Below are 19,866 nucleotides of genomic sequence, written 5' to 3'. Positions count from 1 at the left end.
ATTATTATTATTATTATTATTATTATTATTATTGATATTATTAATACAGGGCATTACATACTACCCCTCTTTAAGAAAATTCATCCCAAAGTTAATATATTCATTTATTATTTGATTTATTTATTACCCCATGTTTGCCTAACACCCTCTGATGAACTAGTATACCAACAAGAATCGAAAGTTACATTACAACACTTGGTATTGAGCTATTTGATATTTTCCCTTAAACACTTGATAGAAAATTTTAAACACTCGATCAAGCTTCTAAGAGCCTGTTGATGCCTCAAAAATCGTTGCATCAACATCGGGGGATAACCACCCGGTGCAGACCTTAATACAGCTCCTTTTCCGTTTGAGATGGTGGCTCCGATTGAATATAATGGGACCAGTTTCCCAGTAATGAATACAAAGGGATGGATGAGTGACTAGTTTTCTAATAAGTGATAATGAATGGATGACTTAATCTAAAAGTAAAAATACAAATGACTATTCTATCCCGGGAAGCTTCTGTTCTTAAGTGCAACGTTTGATGATCTTTGTTCATCAATAGGCATATAGATGACTCTATTCAATAAACATAAACATTCATTCATATAATAATTGCTTTGTTCACATAGTTGAACAAAGTAATTAATAAAACATTGATACACTTATCTTTTTATATTACTGATACATGTATGATTAGAAGAAAAGCACGCTGTAAAGATCCAATAGTGGAAAGTATAAAGAATGTTCTTAAAACACATGCATATATTCAATAATAGCAAGAATGATCGAATAACAATTCACATAAAAAGAATGAATTCAGACATAGATAGTAGTACCATATGAGTTGAAAATCATTCTCAACATCAATCGCAATTCGAATTCCTTCTTCCGACTCAGAAATACTTTTAAATAAAGGCAGTAGTGCACATCCACATAAAATCTTTGTTATCAAAATTGGAATAATTGGCACAGTCTTTATAAAAAAATATACCTGAAGTACAGTAGTGCAACTTCAGGTTTAAGTCATATACAAAAACTTACGACCCTTTCTAAATACATGAAAGGGTCTATAAATACTTAATTAAACTAACTAACTACAAAATTAAAGTGCTACTAAATTGGTACAACTTGATCTTGAATATCTCCCCCAAAGCAATCTGGTAGTCGGCAGCATGATTCATCACTCTGGTTGTTTTCCTTTCGACCTGAGTTGGCATATCGCTAGCATCGGTTCCACTTCTTGAGGGTGGCTGAGATGAGAATTGAGTTGAGCAGAATAGGTGGCATCGTGTATATCGGGAATGATACACCCGATTGCATCTGTTAGGCACTTGAGGGCGGCTCTCTGGCTGTATGGTTTTACTAGGAACAACCAATAGGTGTCCCAAGTTAAACTTTTAATACCTGTGATCAATCTCCCATTCTTTTCCAGCTCTTGATAACATGATTGCTCCAATGTTTTGGCTGATAGTAATTTACCTGGTGTACATTGAGAGATCATATTAGATAAATAGAGAGTATTGTTAATTAATTCAATCAAATTACTTGTGGATAATTTGCATCTAGAAACTGCTCTCTCTGCCTTCATCAATTGGGACTGCCACTCCATAAATAAAATTTATTTATGGGATTCTAGGATTTTAGGCAAATTTGTTGCCTGTCCCTCATTAGTGTCCTGCCAAGTAAGAAAATATGTTAAGGTCTCATCGGCCTGCTCTAAGTCTTGTCTAGCATCAACTGATTTATCGATTATTGATGCTGTTATGTCACACAGGGGTTCAACTTGAGCAATTTTATGACACAATAATCTTATTTGTGTTACCAGTGCCTTATTAATCTGTAGTGCTTCTGCTCTGAAATCGGCAGGCTGCGGAAGACTCTTGAACTTCTCTATTTGACCTAATAATTGAGCAATTTGCTCATCTTTTGTCTTTACCATCTGTTCATTCATTGTCTTCAATTTTGCTAATGCCTCCAATAGTTCTTTCTGCTTTTGAATCGCACTCAAATCTACCCTCTGTTTCTCTTCATGCCACTGTTTGTTCAATTGATTATTTAACTATTGCTGCGTGGACAATTGTTGTTCTAATTGTTCTGCTTTCTGTTGTGCCTCCGATAGTTGTGCTTGTAACGAAGCGATTGCCTGGTCTTTTTCTTTTAACAAATTACTCACTTCCGATGCCTTGTCCATGGTGGCCGCCAAATAGGCTCCAGCATATTGGGACAACTTTGTTAGGTCATCAGAAGGATCAAACTCCTCCCTCCAAACTACGTTGGTTGTTACTGTTTGTTCAGGGAACAGGGAAAGTTGATCATTCATTCTCCTTTTCTGCTGTCGCTTTACTATGACCCTGTGCTTTGGGTTGTAAAAGACATCCCATGGAGGTATATCCTCCACTTGCAAAATGATTTGATCCGAAGGATCTTTGGGAATTATTTCTAAGTCTGTAGTAGGGGGTAGACCGTTGGTTCCTTTGCTTGGAACCTCTTTTGATGTTGTATCATGTGTATCAGCCGCTTTGGATGAATCAGCTTCTCTTGAGCTTTCTAGATTACTTATGATTAAATCGAATTGTTGCCATTCTTGGAGCAAACTTGGGTCAATCTGGGTATCAACATCCACATCCTTGCTGCTTTGCTCCTGCTGCCTTTTCTGTTCCTCTTCACATATTCTCTCTTGTTCTTTCCTCTGTGCTTCCTCCTGTTCTTTCCTCTGGAGTTCCTCCTGTTCTTTCCTATGGAGTTCCTCCTGCTCTTTCCTCTGGAGTTCCTCCTGCTCTTTCCTCTGGAGTTCCTCCTACTCTCTTCTTTGGACTTCTTCAAAAATTTCTGATGTAGCAGGAGGTTCATTGGTAAGTCGCTGTTCAGGCTCGCTTGACTATGTCATCGGGGCAGTGGCTAACAAATCTAGAGGCAGAGTTTGCAACCTCTGCTCTCTAAGTTTGTTAAATTCGACTAACCCGTTGTCGTGATATCTCATTTTAGCTAGCGCTTGAACCTGAAATAATGACTCGGCCGAGGAGAATAGGTCATCAAACTCATCTTTTTTATGTTCAAATTTAGTGAGTTTTGCCTGTTCTAGTACATTATAGACGACTTTGTTTGGATCAAATCGTCTGTTAGGAAGAGTGGCGAGATTCAGTGTATTTATATTTTCTGCTTCTTTCTCTGCATGCTTGTAGTCATGCAGAGTGTAAACGCCACACCTTAGAGGAAAAGGAGGCCAGACTTGCTTCTTTGAATTCCTCAGTCTTTGTAACTCCTGCGGATGTAAGCTGATATGCTATCTCTCGAGCCAATAGTTTGTTGGGTATATACAAGGGGAGGACATGAGGCCTAACATGACTGCCAAAAACTCTTACATATGTAAATTTTTCTTCTCCGAACCAGGTTACTAAGGATGTCAAGTCAATCTCTACTTGTGAGGAAATCTTAGGAGCAGGTTTGTCAAAAATTGCATAGTAAATGGGTAACATAAATCCATTGCAAACTTGATATAGGTGGTGTTTATAATGGGCTTTCCACAACTTCTGGTGATAGATATGAATGGGCATGGGGTCTTGTGGAGTCCATCTCCACCCCAGAACAGGAAATTCGGAGTTAAAACAGAGAGTATCTAAGATGTAGGCACTAAAGTAAAATGGAGGAATCAACCTTTCAGTAACACGGGATTTGTTTCTGAACTCAAGAATAGCTGTTGCTAACTTATCAGATAATATATTCCCCAAATCCATTATTTCGATATTGCATGCTGCTTCCATTAAAGGTACCATCTCTATGGAGAATTTTGAGGAATCATGCAACCCCCAAATCCTACACATCATCGCTCTAGCTTAACAATAAGGAGAACACAAGGAATTGACAGAGTACTTACCCAAGGACTCATGCTTGTGTTTCGTTGGGTTTTGTCTCCATTCTCGTATAGGTGCTGATTCAGTTTCATTTTCATCTCTGAACTTCTCCAGAAATGCTTTGTTATACTTCTTCTCTGGTTCAGGCAAATGGTACATTTGTCTCAAATCATTGGGCTGAAATGAACCGAATACTCTCCCGTCAATAGTGCAAAATGTTCTGTTTGTAATTGGAATTTCCTCAACTGCCCATCTTACCACATCTGCGTATGGAAGAATTTTCTCTCGAGCCACTATTCGGTGTAGGTAAGAATCGGCCAAATCCTTTAAGGTTGCCTCGGACTTCCGGTTCGAGTCTGCTGTAGCTTGTACTGATGTTTCCTGTGTTAGGATATTCCGACACATAGGATATAGTTAAGTTCAACTTGGTCTAGTATAGAGTTAGGTTAGAGTTAGGTAAAGTGTGTTTCTTTACCGTTGTACATTTTGTAACTTACAATCCGACGGTCACGATATGTAGTGATCCGACGGTTCACTCTCACCTCGGTATTACCGACACTTGATCCGTGGCTTGACACCCGATTGGTCCATGAGTTCTATTTAAAGCGCATGGAGGGTCATTGTTCGGGTAATCCGTGCATGAGAGAAGCTTATGTAAATTTTCATTCTTTGATTAATAAATTGTCTGTACCCACGTTGGGACAGGCCGTGGACTGTTTCCCTCCTTGCACTCTGAGGGTTTTAACCACGTCAAAAATACTGGTGTATTGATTTGAGATCTGGTTGTGAGCGGTGTCCTCTTGGTATTCTTTCTGAGGAACTTACCCTGTAAATTCCTACATGGTATCAGAGCTATTTGAGGGCCGCGTCCGTTGGTGATCCAAATCTGAAGCCGGTAGAACTGCATGCGGCTGTCGTTTCCTAGATCTGCTGTTTCTGACTGCTTTCGGGCCGAGAGGACTGCTCTGTTGCATTCGGAGCATCTGTTTCAGTGAGGAACCCCTTTCGTTTCACGCGAAAAGGTTTCCGGTAGCCCTAGCTGCGTCATTTTTCAGATCGGGAGGTATACAGTGTTTTTTTTTGCAGTTTACTGTCATTTTCTCTCTGCTTATTTCGGTTTCGGTTTATTTAGCCTTTTTTTTTTCCGGATCTATACCTTTCATTTCTGCGTATGCTCTTTGCCCTGCGACTCTGTGCGATCTGGGCAAATCAGAAACAGAAAGAAAGGATTTTTTCATGCGTATGCTCTTTTCCCTGCACCTTAGTGTGATCTCGGAAAATCAGAAACATTGAGGAAAATATTTAGTTTTTCGGCTAAAAGCTAACTTTGAGATTTTTTTTAAATTTCTAGTTTTTTGGCTAAAGCTAACTTCGAGCCGTAAGGTTCGTTTTTCTTTGGATATTCGTGTTGGGTTTTGTGTTTTGTGTTTTGTAGGGGAAAAGAGTCTTCCCAAGGCAAGCACGCAAATCGAGGCCCCCCCCCCCCCCCCCCCCTCTCTCTCTCTCTCTCTCTCTCTCTCTCAAATATTTTGTATAGATCAATTGGTTCAAAGACCTTTTAAGAGAGTAGAGGTCTTGGGTTCAAGTCTCCATTTTGTGGGGGCGGATTTTTTCATTCCCGCACATTCGCGCACTTTGCCGGCAACGTCAACAATTTTTTTTAAAAAAGCCATAACTTCTTCATCCGGAAGCCTTTTTCAGAGCCGTTTTTTTTAAAACCGCCTATTTTTTCGAGATCTATCCATTGGACCACTTACTTTCAGCATCTTCAGCTTCAGTTTTTTTTCAAAAATGGAAAGTCCATGCCAAGTCATTCTTGACAGCACTAACTACTTCCAATGGGTAGCCTACATGGGAGATTTACTTAGAAGTAAAGGTCTCTTCAGAATAGCCACAGACCAAGAGAAGAAACCCAAAGATGAAGACAAGGCCGAAAAATGGGAAAATCGACAAGATCAAGCACGTGGCTTGATAGGAATGTCTGTTTCTCCTGATCTTAGATTCCACATTGCAGAAATTGAAACTCCTCATGAAGCATTAGAAAAACTTGCTAAAGTTTTTGGGATTAAAAATGAAATTAGATCCCATCAACTTGAAAATGAGCTGCTTACTTTGGATCCTAATAATTTTTCTTGCATTGAAGATTTCTTGTCAAAATTCAAGAACCTTAGATATCTCTTGGAAGGTGTTAAAGTTAAGAAAGATGATGGTAACCTTATTTATTCCATCCTCACTAAGTTAGGACCAGCCTACTCTGTATTTGTTTCCACTTTCCATTCTACCAGGGAAGCTTTCATTTGTCAAGGCAAAGACTACAAGCCCCCTTCCTTTGACTCCTTTTGTGATTCCTTAATAAGAGAACAAGAAAAACTCTTACACCTTGGTCTTCTTAATCTTGGAAACTCTTCCACAAAAGCGTTAGCCGCCCAGCAGTATCCAAATTCAAAGAATCCTAAGAAGTCTTATCCTCAAAGGAATGGTCCTAAACCAACTCAGCCTCAAGATGAAAGATCATTTCAGCAATATGATAAGCCCAATAAAAACAAATGGAAGAAGACTGATAGACATTGTAACTTTTGTAATCGAGATGGCCACTTAGAATCTAAATGCTTTAAGAAGATGGAAGCCTTGGAAGCCGCAATGAAGAAACATAACATCCATCTGGAGCCTACTTCAACTTCAACTTCCGGAACGGCATTTTCTGCATGTCATCGTCAATCATCTCAGTCTGGTTATGCATTAAATGTATCTTCTTCTTCTTCTCATTCTCATGAGTGGCTCATTGATTCTGGAGCCTCTTGTCACATGGCCAAAAACCAAGCCATGTTTTCTTCTTTAAATGATTGTAACACCAAAAATATATATGTTGGTGATGATAGATCTCTTAATGTTGTAGGGACTGGAACTGTTCATCTAGACAATGGTCAGTTCAATGATGTATTATGTGTTCCAAACTTATCCTGCAACCTTCTATCTGTCTATCAGATAACTCATTCAGGTGAAGGTAAAATCGTTGAATTTTCACCTCATGATGTTGTAATCAAGGATCTAAAAGATCCTAAACAGATTCTAGCTACTGGTCTTGCTGATGATTCCAAAAGGTTGTATAAGTTTCACAACTTTGGGTCATCCCATCTTCCCTCAGTATTTGTTGCTCATAATGATGAAGTGAGCAAACTTTGGCATGAGCGGTATGGTCACTTAAACTATCGCTCCCTTCAGCATCTATGTAAAGAAAACATGGTGACAGGTCTTCCTATGGTATCTTGCAAAGATGGTGTTTGTTCCGGATGTGTACTCGGAAAACATCATCGGGACAGTTTTGACAAACGTGCCTCTTGGCACGCCTCAGCCCCTTTACAGCTTGTGCACAGTGATTTATGTGGTCCTCTTCCTGTTGCTTCATTCTCTGGCTGCAAGTACTTCTTAACTTTCATTGATGATTTCTCTAGACGCACTTGGGTATACTTCTTAAAACTCAAGAGCGAAGTATTTACCACCTTTTTGGCCTTCAAAGCATTCGTTGAAAAACAATCTGGACATCAAATTCTTAAGCTAAGAACTGATAATGGTGGAGAATATGTTAAAAATGCATTCATCACCTTTTGCACCGAAAATGGAATTCAAATGCAACATACTGTTCCATACACTCCACAACAAAATGGTGTAGCTGAAAGGAAAAATCGCACTTTAAAGGAAATGGCTAATTGTATGCTGCAATCTAAAGGACTCAGTCTTAGTTTTTGGGCCGAAGCAATTAATTGTGCAAATTATATAATCAATCGCACTCCTACTAAGGTTCTAGAGAATATCACTCCAGAAGAAGCTTGGAGTTCCATTAAACCAGATGTAAGTCACTTTCGTGTGTTTGGAAGTGAAGCATGGGCCCATATTCCAGATGAAAAGCATAAAGCCTTAGAACCTAAGAGTGAGAAATGTACTTTTGTTGGATATTCTGAAGATGTAAAAGGCTATAGACTTATTCCATTTAAGTCCAAAAATGTTATCATTAGAAGAGATGTAAAATTTGATGAAAATAAATCGGCCTGCGAGCCTAGTCCGGCGGATGTGCCACCTCTTCCTATCTCTTCTATCTTTGAAAACATTTCTTCTTCTGATGATGAAAGCGAGGATGATAATCCTTCCCCACCTTCTCAGGATCCTCAACTTCCAAGATGGGTCCGTGCTACTCGGGATGCAGCAGGTGATCTTGCCGGTGATCCTACAGATCAGCGACGTACACGTTCTCAGTTTGAAAGAGCCTCTTCTTTACTGGCTCAAGCTCCAGTGAATCATGATCCTGACACTTTTGCAGAAGCTTCAGGCCATCCACATTGGGAAGCAGCTATGAATGAAGAATATCATTCATTGATGACAAATGATACATGGGATCTTGTTCCTCTACCAAAGGGACGCAAACTTGTTAGATGCAAATGGGTTTACAGAACCAAGTATGGACCAGATGGGAAAGTTGATAAACATAAAGCTCGTCTAGTTGCTAAGGGCTTTTCACAGGTTGAAGGCATTGACTACACTGAAACCTTCTCTCCAGTTGCCAAAATGAACTCTATCCGCCTTGTTCTTTCCCTTGCTGCCTCTTTAAAATGGGAAGTCCATCAAATGGATGTTAAATCTGCCTTCTTGCATGGGGACTTGCAGGAAGAAATCTATATGGAACAACCCATTGGCTTCATACAAACAGACTCCAGCCTCGTTTGTCGACCTTAAGAAATCCCTTTATGGCCTCAAGCAAGCTCCTCGAGCTTGGTATGCCAAAATGGATAGCTTTCTTTTAGAATCTGGCTTTTCTAGGTGTCATTCTGACAATACTGTCTACACCAAGAAAGTGGGCAACTCTCTCATCATCCTTGTTCTTTATGTTGATGATCTTATTCTTACTGGTAGTGATCCCAACCTTATAAACCATGTGAAGTCCAGCCTTAAAAAGAAATTTGAAATGACAGACTTAGGACACTTACACTATTTTCTCGGTCTTCAAGTCTTGCAATCCCAAGAGGGTATTTTCCTTTCCCAGTCCAAGTATGCTTGTGATATTCTTCGTCATTTTCACATGGAAGACTGTAAGCCAGCCCCTTCTCCCTTTCAGTCTGGAGTCAAACTTTCAGTCTCTTGTACTTCTCCTGAAGTTGATGCTACCTTATACCGTCAACTTGTCGGAAAACTCTTGTATTTAACCCATACTCGTCCTGATCTTTCCTTTGTTGTTGGCCTTGTTGCTCGTTTTATGCAAAACCCCCGTGAAAGTCATTGGAAAGCAGCTAAAAGAATACTTCGTTATGTTCGAGGTACAATACAGTTTGGGATTCATTACAGTGCCAAAGCAGCTCCTCTGTTAGTTGGTTTCACTGATTCTGATTGGGCTGGTGACCTTGATGATCGGAAGTCTACTGCCGGTTATGTCTTCACTCTTGGTTCAGGACCTATTACATGGGCTTGTAAGAAACAGGCTGCCATTTCTCTTTCGTCAGCAGAAGCAGAGTATCGTGGTGCCGTGGAAGCTAGTAAGGAAGCCTTGTGGCTTCGTCAGATCCTATCAGAGTTTGGCTTTGAGCAGCAGCATCCAACCACACTTTGGTGTGATAATCAAAGTGCCATTCAGCTATGCAAAGATCCAGTCCAGCATCAGCGCAGCAAACACATTGAACTACACATGCACTTCATCAGAAAGCTCATTCATGACCATGTTCTTGAAGTGCAATATTGTCCAACGGATGATCAGGTTGCAGACATCTTCACAAAGGCTCTCACAGAGGCGAAGTTCACTAAACTTCGATATATGCTTGGAGTTCAGGAAGTTGTCACTAAGGGGGGATAGGCTCTAGTGCCTCCTTCCTTCTCCTATTGTGTCATATTTGTAAATCCTTCAATCCTATCCCAAGTTGTTCTTAAGGGGGGATGTTAGGATATTCCGACACATAGGATATAGTTAAGTTCAACTTGGTCTAGTATAGAGTTAGGTTAGAGTTAGGTAAAGTGTGTTTCTTTACCGTTGTACATTTTGTAACTTACAATCCGACGGTCACAATATGTAGTGATCCGACGGTTCACTCTCACCTCGGTATTACCGACACTTGATCCGTGGCTTGACACCCGATTGGTCCATGAGTTCTATTTAAAGCGCATGGAGGGTCATTTTTCGGGTAATCCGTGCATGAGAGAAGCTTATGTAAATTTTCATTCTTTGATTAATAAATTGTCTGTACCCACGTTGGGACAGGCCGTGGACTGTTTCCCTCCTTGCACTCTGAGGGTTTTAACCACGTCAAAAATACTGGTGTATTGATTTGAGATCTGGTTGTGAGCGGTGTCCTCTTGGTATTCTTTCTGAGGAACTTACCCTGTAAATTCCTACATCCTGAGGCTCTTGGGCCTCAACCAGATTATAGATGCTATGCCAAGTAGTATTACTGAGACAAAGACATGTGGTGTCTGAGATTAATCCTTTTTTACTTGGTCCCGGATCGGCAGTGTGTTGTCCTGTTACTGCGGAAGCTGAAGCTGTTCCAAATTTCTTAGACTTCTTCCCCATTTGGCCTAAATTCGCTGCTTCGGAGGAGCTCTGCACAGGAGATAAAATGAACGTAATGCGGAGAATAGGTGGCGCAAACCAAGTATGAAAGAGTTATATCAATCAATGAATAATGGAGGATTAACATAAGACTGCCGCAGATACAATCTCTGAAGAGATTTTGGCATCACTGCTTCATTAATTGGTCGTTTAAACCTATGAATCATTTAAATGCTCATCATATCATTAATTGGACGAATAATTCATTTAAGCGTGGCTTTGATGTTTTGGCAGTTGGGCGCAAGTGAATCACTATCGGGAAGAGAAAGGCTTTTAATAATAATTCAACACGATATACCCAAGCATTATCAATCCTTTTTAAAAGTCGCGCTTAGCTTAATCGCAATCGGGGATCGGAGGAATGTTTAAGTAGTTATATTGGTGTCATTACAGAATCCCTGATCACCGATAGTGATATCACTAATTCGTATCGGAGCTTTTTAGAAGAGGGCTTTTAGTTGCATGCATCTTACATTCCCCGATCGCCGATATCGATATCGCATCGGAGCAAAGAGAGGGGCCTTTTGTTACTATTGCTTACCTTCCCGATATCTGATAGTTATTCGCGCTTGTCGCATCGGGGAAAACCAATGGGTCTTTTGTTATATATCCTTTGTTATTGCGATATGCGATCTTGCGATCGCTTTATTGCAATAATAAAGAATTATTCATTTTTTATTATAAGACCGATTATATATTGTCTCAAAAGGTTTATAATGTTTTATTTCTTTTCAGACCTTTTGAGGAATAATAAGTTGATACCAATTTAATCTAGAAGGGACCCATTTCATATTATAGTTTTGAAAGTAAAATTTTATGAAATGGGGGGTTGTTGTACAGCACAATAGAGCCTAAACAAATAGAGTTTTAGCTCCACTTCTGTAGATCTCTTTGCAACAACATTGTGTAGCCTAGCAGACTTAGGGCAGAATTTGTCCTTAAGTGGTAGCGTTGATCATGTTTGATTCGTGAAAGAATCCTCTATCCAATAGCATATGAGTTTGACACTTTCAAATTCATATGGTATTTTTCATGTAATATTTTTTAAACATAATGCTGGAAATTTTTGTAGAAATTTGATAGAAATTGCAACTTCTCAAGATTTCACACTAAAAAAAAAAAAAAAAAAAGACACAATTCGACTCTACTGATTTGCAGAATGACAATCACATGCATAGACATGTAATAAGAAAAATCATAAATACACAGTGATTTGTAGGGGAACCCAACTGGAAGAAACCCCTCAAGCCTTTTTGCATTAATCAATTGAATAGAGAAACTATTACAACTGCTAGCTCCAGCTCTAAGTTCAACATACAAAAGAATAATTGTTCTCTATGCTCAATGAAAAAATCTGGCCAACACTTAGCCAATTACTTTCCCACCAAGCCTCCTATTTCCTTGTGCAAATCCTAAGGAAAATTTAGCTCCTCAACAATAGGGAAATCCCTATTTCCTTGCGCAATTCCAAAATATTGTTCAACTGCTTGCCTGCAAAATTTTGTACACTCCACTAGTATACAAATAATTTTACATTAGCCTTAATTCCTCCACTCCAACTGAGGAATTTGAATATCATGCATGAATGAGATATTTTGGGTTGATTGATCAGTTAACTGATAGATCTCTGAGTTAGACTATTGTCTCACTGCACAACTGACCTTCAACTAACTCTATCAATAGTTATAGGTTAGTTAACTATATACAACTGGAAATAACTAAAATGGATTACTAAAATTTTGCAATCACACATGCATAATTGAACTCCAAGCCCTCTAACTCAAATTTACTGAGCTAACTGAGTGACAAGATCCATGTCACACTAGTTAACTTCCTCTGAGTTAGATCTTATACTTTTGTGATCCATATGGTTGAATAATAATGTCTTTTGGATTAATCACATCATTAGGATTTGGTCGACGTTTCGAACCAACTAATGTGGTTCATCCTCAGGACACAGGTGAAAAAACCAGTCGATCTTAAGGAATAAATAGCAAGGATGCATTAGGGATCAGAAATAGTCGTTATAAAATTAGTTATAAAATTATTTAAAAAATATTTAGTTATAAATTAGTAAATTTTTTATATTATTTAATATATATAAAATAAATAATTAAAATAAATAACCATGAGTTTTTAAAGTAATAAAACAAAAGTATGTAATAAAAATGTATGAGAAAAATAGAATTTAGAATAATATATTGACAAATAAAATTAATTAAAATATATTAGAAGAGTATAAACTTAATAAGGATGGATATAAATCAGATGTAAGGAATTCAAATAATTTAAAATTAGAGGTCCTATATTTATATTAATTCAGAAAAAAGCCATTGGTGAATAACTTACTAAATTAATTAATTAATGAAAAAAAGGGAAGAAACAGGGGGTTGGAATTAAGAAGACAGGGTGGGAATCTAGCTCTTACTTAATTTCCAACCATCATCCCCGTTGAGATTGATTGCATGCTTCTGAATCTCAATTGCATCTCTAAGCTTCCTATGGTGGAAGTGATCAACCCTAGCAATGACTTTGGAATCTTCGAAGCACATATGGTGCTTAGATTTCTCTGCATGTTCAGCTAGAGCTGATGAGTGGGAATGTTTGTGCCTAATGCATGACGCATGCTCTCGGATTCTCTGGTTAATGGAGCAACCAGTTTCCCCAATGTAGGAAACCCCACATGAACAAGGGATCAAGTAAACCCCTTTCATGTCTCTGGGGTCTACAAGGTCCTTAACAAATCTCAGATAATTTCCAATGGTATTGAGAGGTTTGAATGAAGCTGAAACTTTATTCTTTTTAAGGATATGGGCAATCCTGTCTGTGGTCCCTTGGATAAATGGAAGATGAACACTAGAGGTGGGATCCATCCAGGTAGTCTTAACTCTAGACTCTTTGTGGGCCCTTTGAAAGGCCTTAAGGCCTTGAGTTCTGCTATACCCATTATTCTCAAATACCTCAAGAAGATGAGACTTCTCTTGCTCCAGGTGGTTCTCATCCGAAATTCTCAAAGCCCGGGTTGCAAGAGTGCTAAGAACTCCAATTTTTTGCGCAGGAAAATGATGAGAATGAGCATGAAGATATTGTTCTGTGTGGTTTTTTTTTTTACGGAAAACTTGGTGAGAAAGGGAAGCATCATTCATCCTTGAGAGGAGGATGTTATTTGTCAGGATATTATTCTAAATTCTATTTTTCTCATACATTTTTATTACATACTTTTGTTTTATTACTCTAAAAGCTCATGGTTATTTATTTTAATTATTTTTTTTATATATAATAAATAATATAAAAAATTACCAATTTATAACTAATTTATAACTAAATCTTTTTTTATTAATTTTAAAACTAATTTAATAACGACTAAATCTTAAAGACTATTTCTAGACCCGGATGCATCCTTGCTATTTATTCCTTAAGATCAACTGTTTTTTTCACCTGTGTCGTGAGGATGAACCACATTAGTTGGTTCGAAATGTTGACCAAATCCTCATGATGTGATTAATCCAAAAGACATTATTATTCCTCCAAGTTGTCGTGTTGATGTGGAAATTTGATTTACTTAATTTGACTAAGGCTAAAGTCAAATTGATCCTTTCTTGCTACAATTTCTAACAATTTGTTGGACAGTTTCAACAAAGGATGAATAAAAATTTATAACATAAATTATATACAACAATTTTTTTTTCAAAAAATATCACTGCCTTCGTTTAGGAATCATCTTCAAAAGGGTATTCTTGGTTTTTCAATTTATTTAAACAATAGATTAAAATCGTAAGCGATCATGTGTTTGCAAAATGCGATTAAAGTATTACTTCGCCAACTTGGAAAAGTAATAAAAAATATAATTTTTCATTTAAAAAAAAAAATTAATATGAAAAACTTATTTCTCTCCGCATAGATCATGCTTGCACATCTTAAAAGGTGTGTGTATGTTTGTGTAGCATAACTTAGTCTAACACACACACACATATATCTTAAGATGTATGTGTGTGTTCGTGTAGCATAACTTGTCTAAAATGTGTAATTTTTAATATATATATCTGGAAAATTGACAGATTATACGACACTAATTGTTTTTGCAAAAAATAGCATTATGACTTGTTGTAGTGGCTGCAACACCCTCCAAACTTTTGGCCTGCATTCAATTTTGGAGCCTTCCTTGGTTTTTCCTTGATGATTTCAAACGCTCGGGCTCATCCCATGAGCTCATGTCAAGTCTTTACACCCTCTTTGCTTGACCATTCACCGGTCGTCTTTTAGCATGTTGGTTGCAATGTCATGCTTGCAGTCTTGTTCTGGCTATTTTCAAGGTTTGTCTTCATGTGTACAAGTTGTGTTCACTATATAAGCATCTGTCGCACTCACACACGAATTTGTATGAAATGTCGCACAAGCGTCGTCACAGTCGTTTAACGATCTATCTCAAGTGTCGCACTTGTCACTCGCACCCGTTAGTTAGTCACACTGAGCATGTTGTCTAGTTGGTTTGAGGTGTCTTGTTGTTGAGTCATGTTGAGTGTGTGTTCGGAAGGTCATTTATACACGAGTTCAATCACTCACACACTTAACCATTTTGTCGAATATCTATCGACTGGAGCACCCTCCATCAGTCGGACCTCCACTGAGCTGCGCTGCATAGTCTCAGCCCTCAGTGACCAAGCACTGTTGCCCAAAAATGCGCAGAGATTGAGGTTGCCTCCCAGGCAGTCTACACTATGCATTCATGGAATCAACCTGGCTAATTGTCACCCAGAACAACGCAAAATTTTCCCAAGAAACTATCTCAATATGCGCTTCCTGCAAGCCTATCCATCAAGCCTCCCACTGGTCAACCAGAGAATTTGACTGGGCAGTGACCCTGAGCTTCACTCCTCCCAAAAATTGCACAAAATTTGTCAGCCTACCTACCTGCATTGACTGAAGAAATAGCACAGAAAAGAGGGACAGACACCTGTTTCTGGTCACTATACTGGCTCTAGAAATGGCGCAGTTTTGTCAAGAAATCCCCCTGCCAGCTGGCCTGCCACTCCTCCTGAAAATTGCATAGTTTTCTTGGACTGTCCACCAGCTGCCTGACACCCCACTCAGCCCAGAAACTGCACAGACATGTCCTGCATGACTGCCTCCCAGATCTGTGCAGTTTTGGCCAGCAAGCTCACGCAGCCCAATCCCGACCTCCTCTAAAAATCTACGCAATTTTCACTACCAGTGCCTCCTGCTGCCAGCACTGCCTTTCTTGGACTGCTCAACCTAGCCTCTCAGTGACCTCTATAGGTTTTAACCCCATATAGAAATTACCTGCATACGAATTCTAAAACACATAAAATAAACAATGCGAGAGCATAACACATAAAACACATATACACAGAGATTTTCCCCTAGATCCCAAATATGGGACTACCAGCTTGATTTTTCATTATATTCCTTTCAATGTTACAATACAATTTATACATGCCGAAGCATCCAATACCATGGACCGAAAACCATAGATAGGTTCGCCCAACCTAATATAACACAACCCAACATTCTCCCACTTGTTGTCTTCTTTCCATAGGGGGCCACAGGAGAGCTTAGTCATTTTTCCAGCCCTGAAATGCCCATTGTTTCTCTACACCAGGAGAACTTCTCAGAGCTCACATATTTTTTCAATGCATCTGCAGTATTCTTCAAAGTGTCCACCTTTACGAGCAACACCTTTTTGTCTTCTATCATATCCCTCACAAAGTGATACTGAACATCAATGTGCTTTGTCTTTGAATGGTAAGCAAGGTTCTTTGCCAAGAAAATTGCACTTTGGCTTTCATAGTCTATCCTTACAGCTCCCTGTACTAACCCCATACTTGAACACAATCTCTGCAACAAACTGCTTCCTTGCTTGCATGAGTGGCTGCCATGTATTCTGCCTCTGTAGTTGATAGTGCCACTACAGATTGTTTCTTACTCATCCAACTGACTGCACCTCCAAATAGGTTAAACAGATACCCACTTGTAGATCTTCTCTGATCCAGATCTCCAGCCCAGTCTGCATCAGTAAATCCATGAATATCCAACACTCTGTCCAATCCTGGTCTTCCTTGGTAGCACAAACCATAATCACTAGTGCCACGCAAATACCTGAAAACCGCTTCACTGATGTCCAATGCTCCTTCCCTGCTTTTGACATAAACCTGCTCAATACTCCCACTGCATGTGCAATGTTTGGTCTAGTACAGAACATTGCATACATCAGGCTACAGACTGCACTTGTATATGGAACATGGGACATATCCTCTTCCTCTTCTTGTGTCTTGGGACACTGTTCAACAGATAAGTTTACACTTACAGGAATAGGAACCTTCACCGGTTTACTATCCTACATATTAAACCTCTACAGTATTGCCTCGACATACTTCCTCTGGTTTAACCAGAGCTTCCTCTTTTCCTGATCTCTTTTAATTTCCATGCCCAAAATATAGTTTGCAGCACCAAGATCTTTCATGTTGAATTTGGAGGACAATTGGGTCTTCAAATCCTGGATAATTTCTTTGTCATTTCCAACCAACAACATATCATCCACATACAAGACTAGATAAATAACACAGTCACCAATTAATTTAAAATACACACAGTGATCTGCTTTGCTTCTGGTGAAGCCAAGTCCCCGTATAAATGTATCTCCGCTGCGAACCAATATTGCGTAGTTCGTCAAGCGGGCTGCAAAACCAACGTTACTTGAAAATTGGGAAGAGGTGATTGTTGTGGAAAAGGACCTACATGCGATTGGAATCATCAAGGATGACAAACTAGCAAAAGACTCCAAATATGTGAGAAGGAAGCCCTAGGCTGCTACGAGTAAGGGGAAAGACAAGGAAGAAAGTGACATTTAAACCCTTACTCGTCTTGTCAAGAACTTGACAACAAAGGTATCTGAGCTAAAGCAATGAACGATCGAGACATTTTCTAGCAACCAGCCTCCCAGACAACAGAAGAGGAGCATGTCATCAGGCAGCAACAACTTCCCGTCCAAAACTGTGCAGAGCTCCAACTCAATGTTCCAGATGGAAATGTGCGCGAACTCCAAGTTTTTCTCATTCCATGAGGACTACCACCTGGAAGGAACTTGCTTGGAATGGAAACGAGTTGTGGACTCAGTGTGCAATAGTTTGAGAAATGTGGTAAACAATGTGTAGTGTCAACTAGAAGACGAAGATGATGAAGAATATGTTGCATATGATGAGGCACCATATACTGGGTAGGTGATCAACATGTATCAATGCTCACACACAACACAAAAAACAAACACTGAGAAGCAACCCCCAAAACAAAATGGTCGATACAATCTCAGAAGTCAAGGGGATCCCCCTACTATTGGGGAGATGCAAGAAAATCTTGAACTGTTGAGGAAGGTTGATCCACCAACCATCCCAAAGTAGAAAGCACAAAGCAAGCCCAGGAAGATAGCTACAAACAAGAGTACGTCCATGAGAATTAAACTTCAGAACACTCCACTAGATAGTACAAACACAAGTCTAACCCTGGACACCTCGGTGAGTTTACCCACTCTTGACTATAATATTGTGGAAGATATGAAGAAAACTCGTGCAAAAATATCTTTGTTCGAGTTAGCTAAGCTCAAGGGTCAGTGAGATATTCTGCTGCGTGCATTAGGGAAAACATCAGCAGACAACATAGCCTCTACTAGCAAGGGAGCAAGCACATCTCCCTGTTCACTCACAACTGTGCTCAACAGACTCTGGATGGAAGAAGAAAATTCGGTTTTCCCTCCATTCTTACTCTCATTTGAATCTATTTGGTTGACTCTAGCGCATCAGCTAACGTCATGCCACTCTCCATTGCCAAGCGAATCAATTCGCAATGGAGCAAGACATCTACGCAGATCATCCAACTAGATCGAACATGCATACCAGCCATTGGTGAACTTCATGATGTGATCATCCGATTATCTCATGATGTCTGAGTTCACCAATGCATCAACATTGTCATTGTGGACATATCGGAAACATATGGCTTATTGCTTAGCAGATACTGGTCTAGCAAGTTGAATGGATACTTTGCCACATACTACTCACACTTATAGCTTCCGTACCAGGGCAAAAGCAATCAGATCTAGGTGTTATCCAAGAGATACATGAAACATAATGTCACTCCCATCAATGGTGAGAATGAACTATTGTCTTTCGCGTAGCTCATGTTCAGAAACTGCCCCTTGGAAACACAATTGGGGTGTTATCTCACACAACTAGCTCCAACCCCACTAGACACACAGTTGGGCCTCCTTCCTTGCCCAACTGATGGGAATGAAACATGTATAGTACATTGTAACACTAGTAGCATTAGCAGTAGCAGTACTAGCACATCGAGCAGTCCATGTACAAATGAATTGTGGACCATGTATTTTGATGGATCAAAGACACATGATGGCTTTAGAGCCGGGTGTGTCTTGATAGACCCAAAGCACAGGAAACACTTGATCTCAAGCCACTCGGAATTTGAGTGCACGAAAAAAACTCCTGAATATGAAGAACTTGTATTGGGCTTGCACAAAGTCATTAGCTTCAATGTTGCTACACTCAAAGTGATAGGTGATTCAGAAATCATGGTACCGTAGGTACATAATAGCATACATTATTTTTCACCTCATCTCAAAATTTATCAACAAGAGGTATGGCAACTGATCTCTAACTTCCAAGCTTTCAATATCATTGTTGTGCCAAGAATGCGTAATGCAGTTGTCAATGTCTTAGCTAACACAACTGCTAGGATGACACCGCTTAGGGATAGGTTTACTGTTGAAATTTTGTATAAGCCTTCTATCCATGATAACATAACTAATCTATGTGTATTTTACGATGATCAACAAATACTACACTTCATGGCCAATGCTGATGTCTTCAAGGATGCAGTGATTGACGAAGATAAGCACGATCAGTCTTTGCAAACCATAGCTAATGACAAGAAATGCAACCTCATACCCAAGGGTGTGGTATCTCTCAAAATGTTCTATGACTTGCAGAACTACTTTCAAGGGCCAAGGAACAGAAAAACCCATAGTTCCACCATGACGCATGAACATATCAACTTGGGAACGGAACAAGATCTGAAGTTTGCCAATCTCAGTACGTGTTGCACATTGCAGGAGCGGCAAGCATTTGTCCACTTTTTCAAATAGTAACAATATGTGTTTGCATGGACATACGATGATCTAAAAACATACGACACACAAATAATCCAACATGTGATTTTGATCAAAGAAGGGGTCAAGCCATTTCAGCAAAAGCTGAGAAAAGTACATCTGTCACTTCAACCCCTCATACAGAAAAAACTAACTAAGTTGTTGGATGCAGGGATCATTTACAGGATTCGTCATTCTACATGGGTTTCTAAGTTAGTTCCTGTACGTAAGAAGTCAGGGGATATCCACTTATGTGTTGATTT

This window comes from Pinus tabuliformis, chromosome 7 (assembly GCF_031772625.1).
Source record: "Pinus tabuliformis cultivar Carrire ecotype Pingquan chromosome 7, CPIR1, whole genome shotgun sequence".
NCBI classification, from domain to species: Eukaryota; Viridiplantae; Streptophyta; class Pinopsida; order Pinales; family Pinaceae; genus Pinus; species Pinus tabuliformis.
This window is presented reverse-complemented; position numbering follows the sequence as displayed.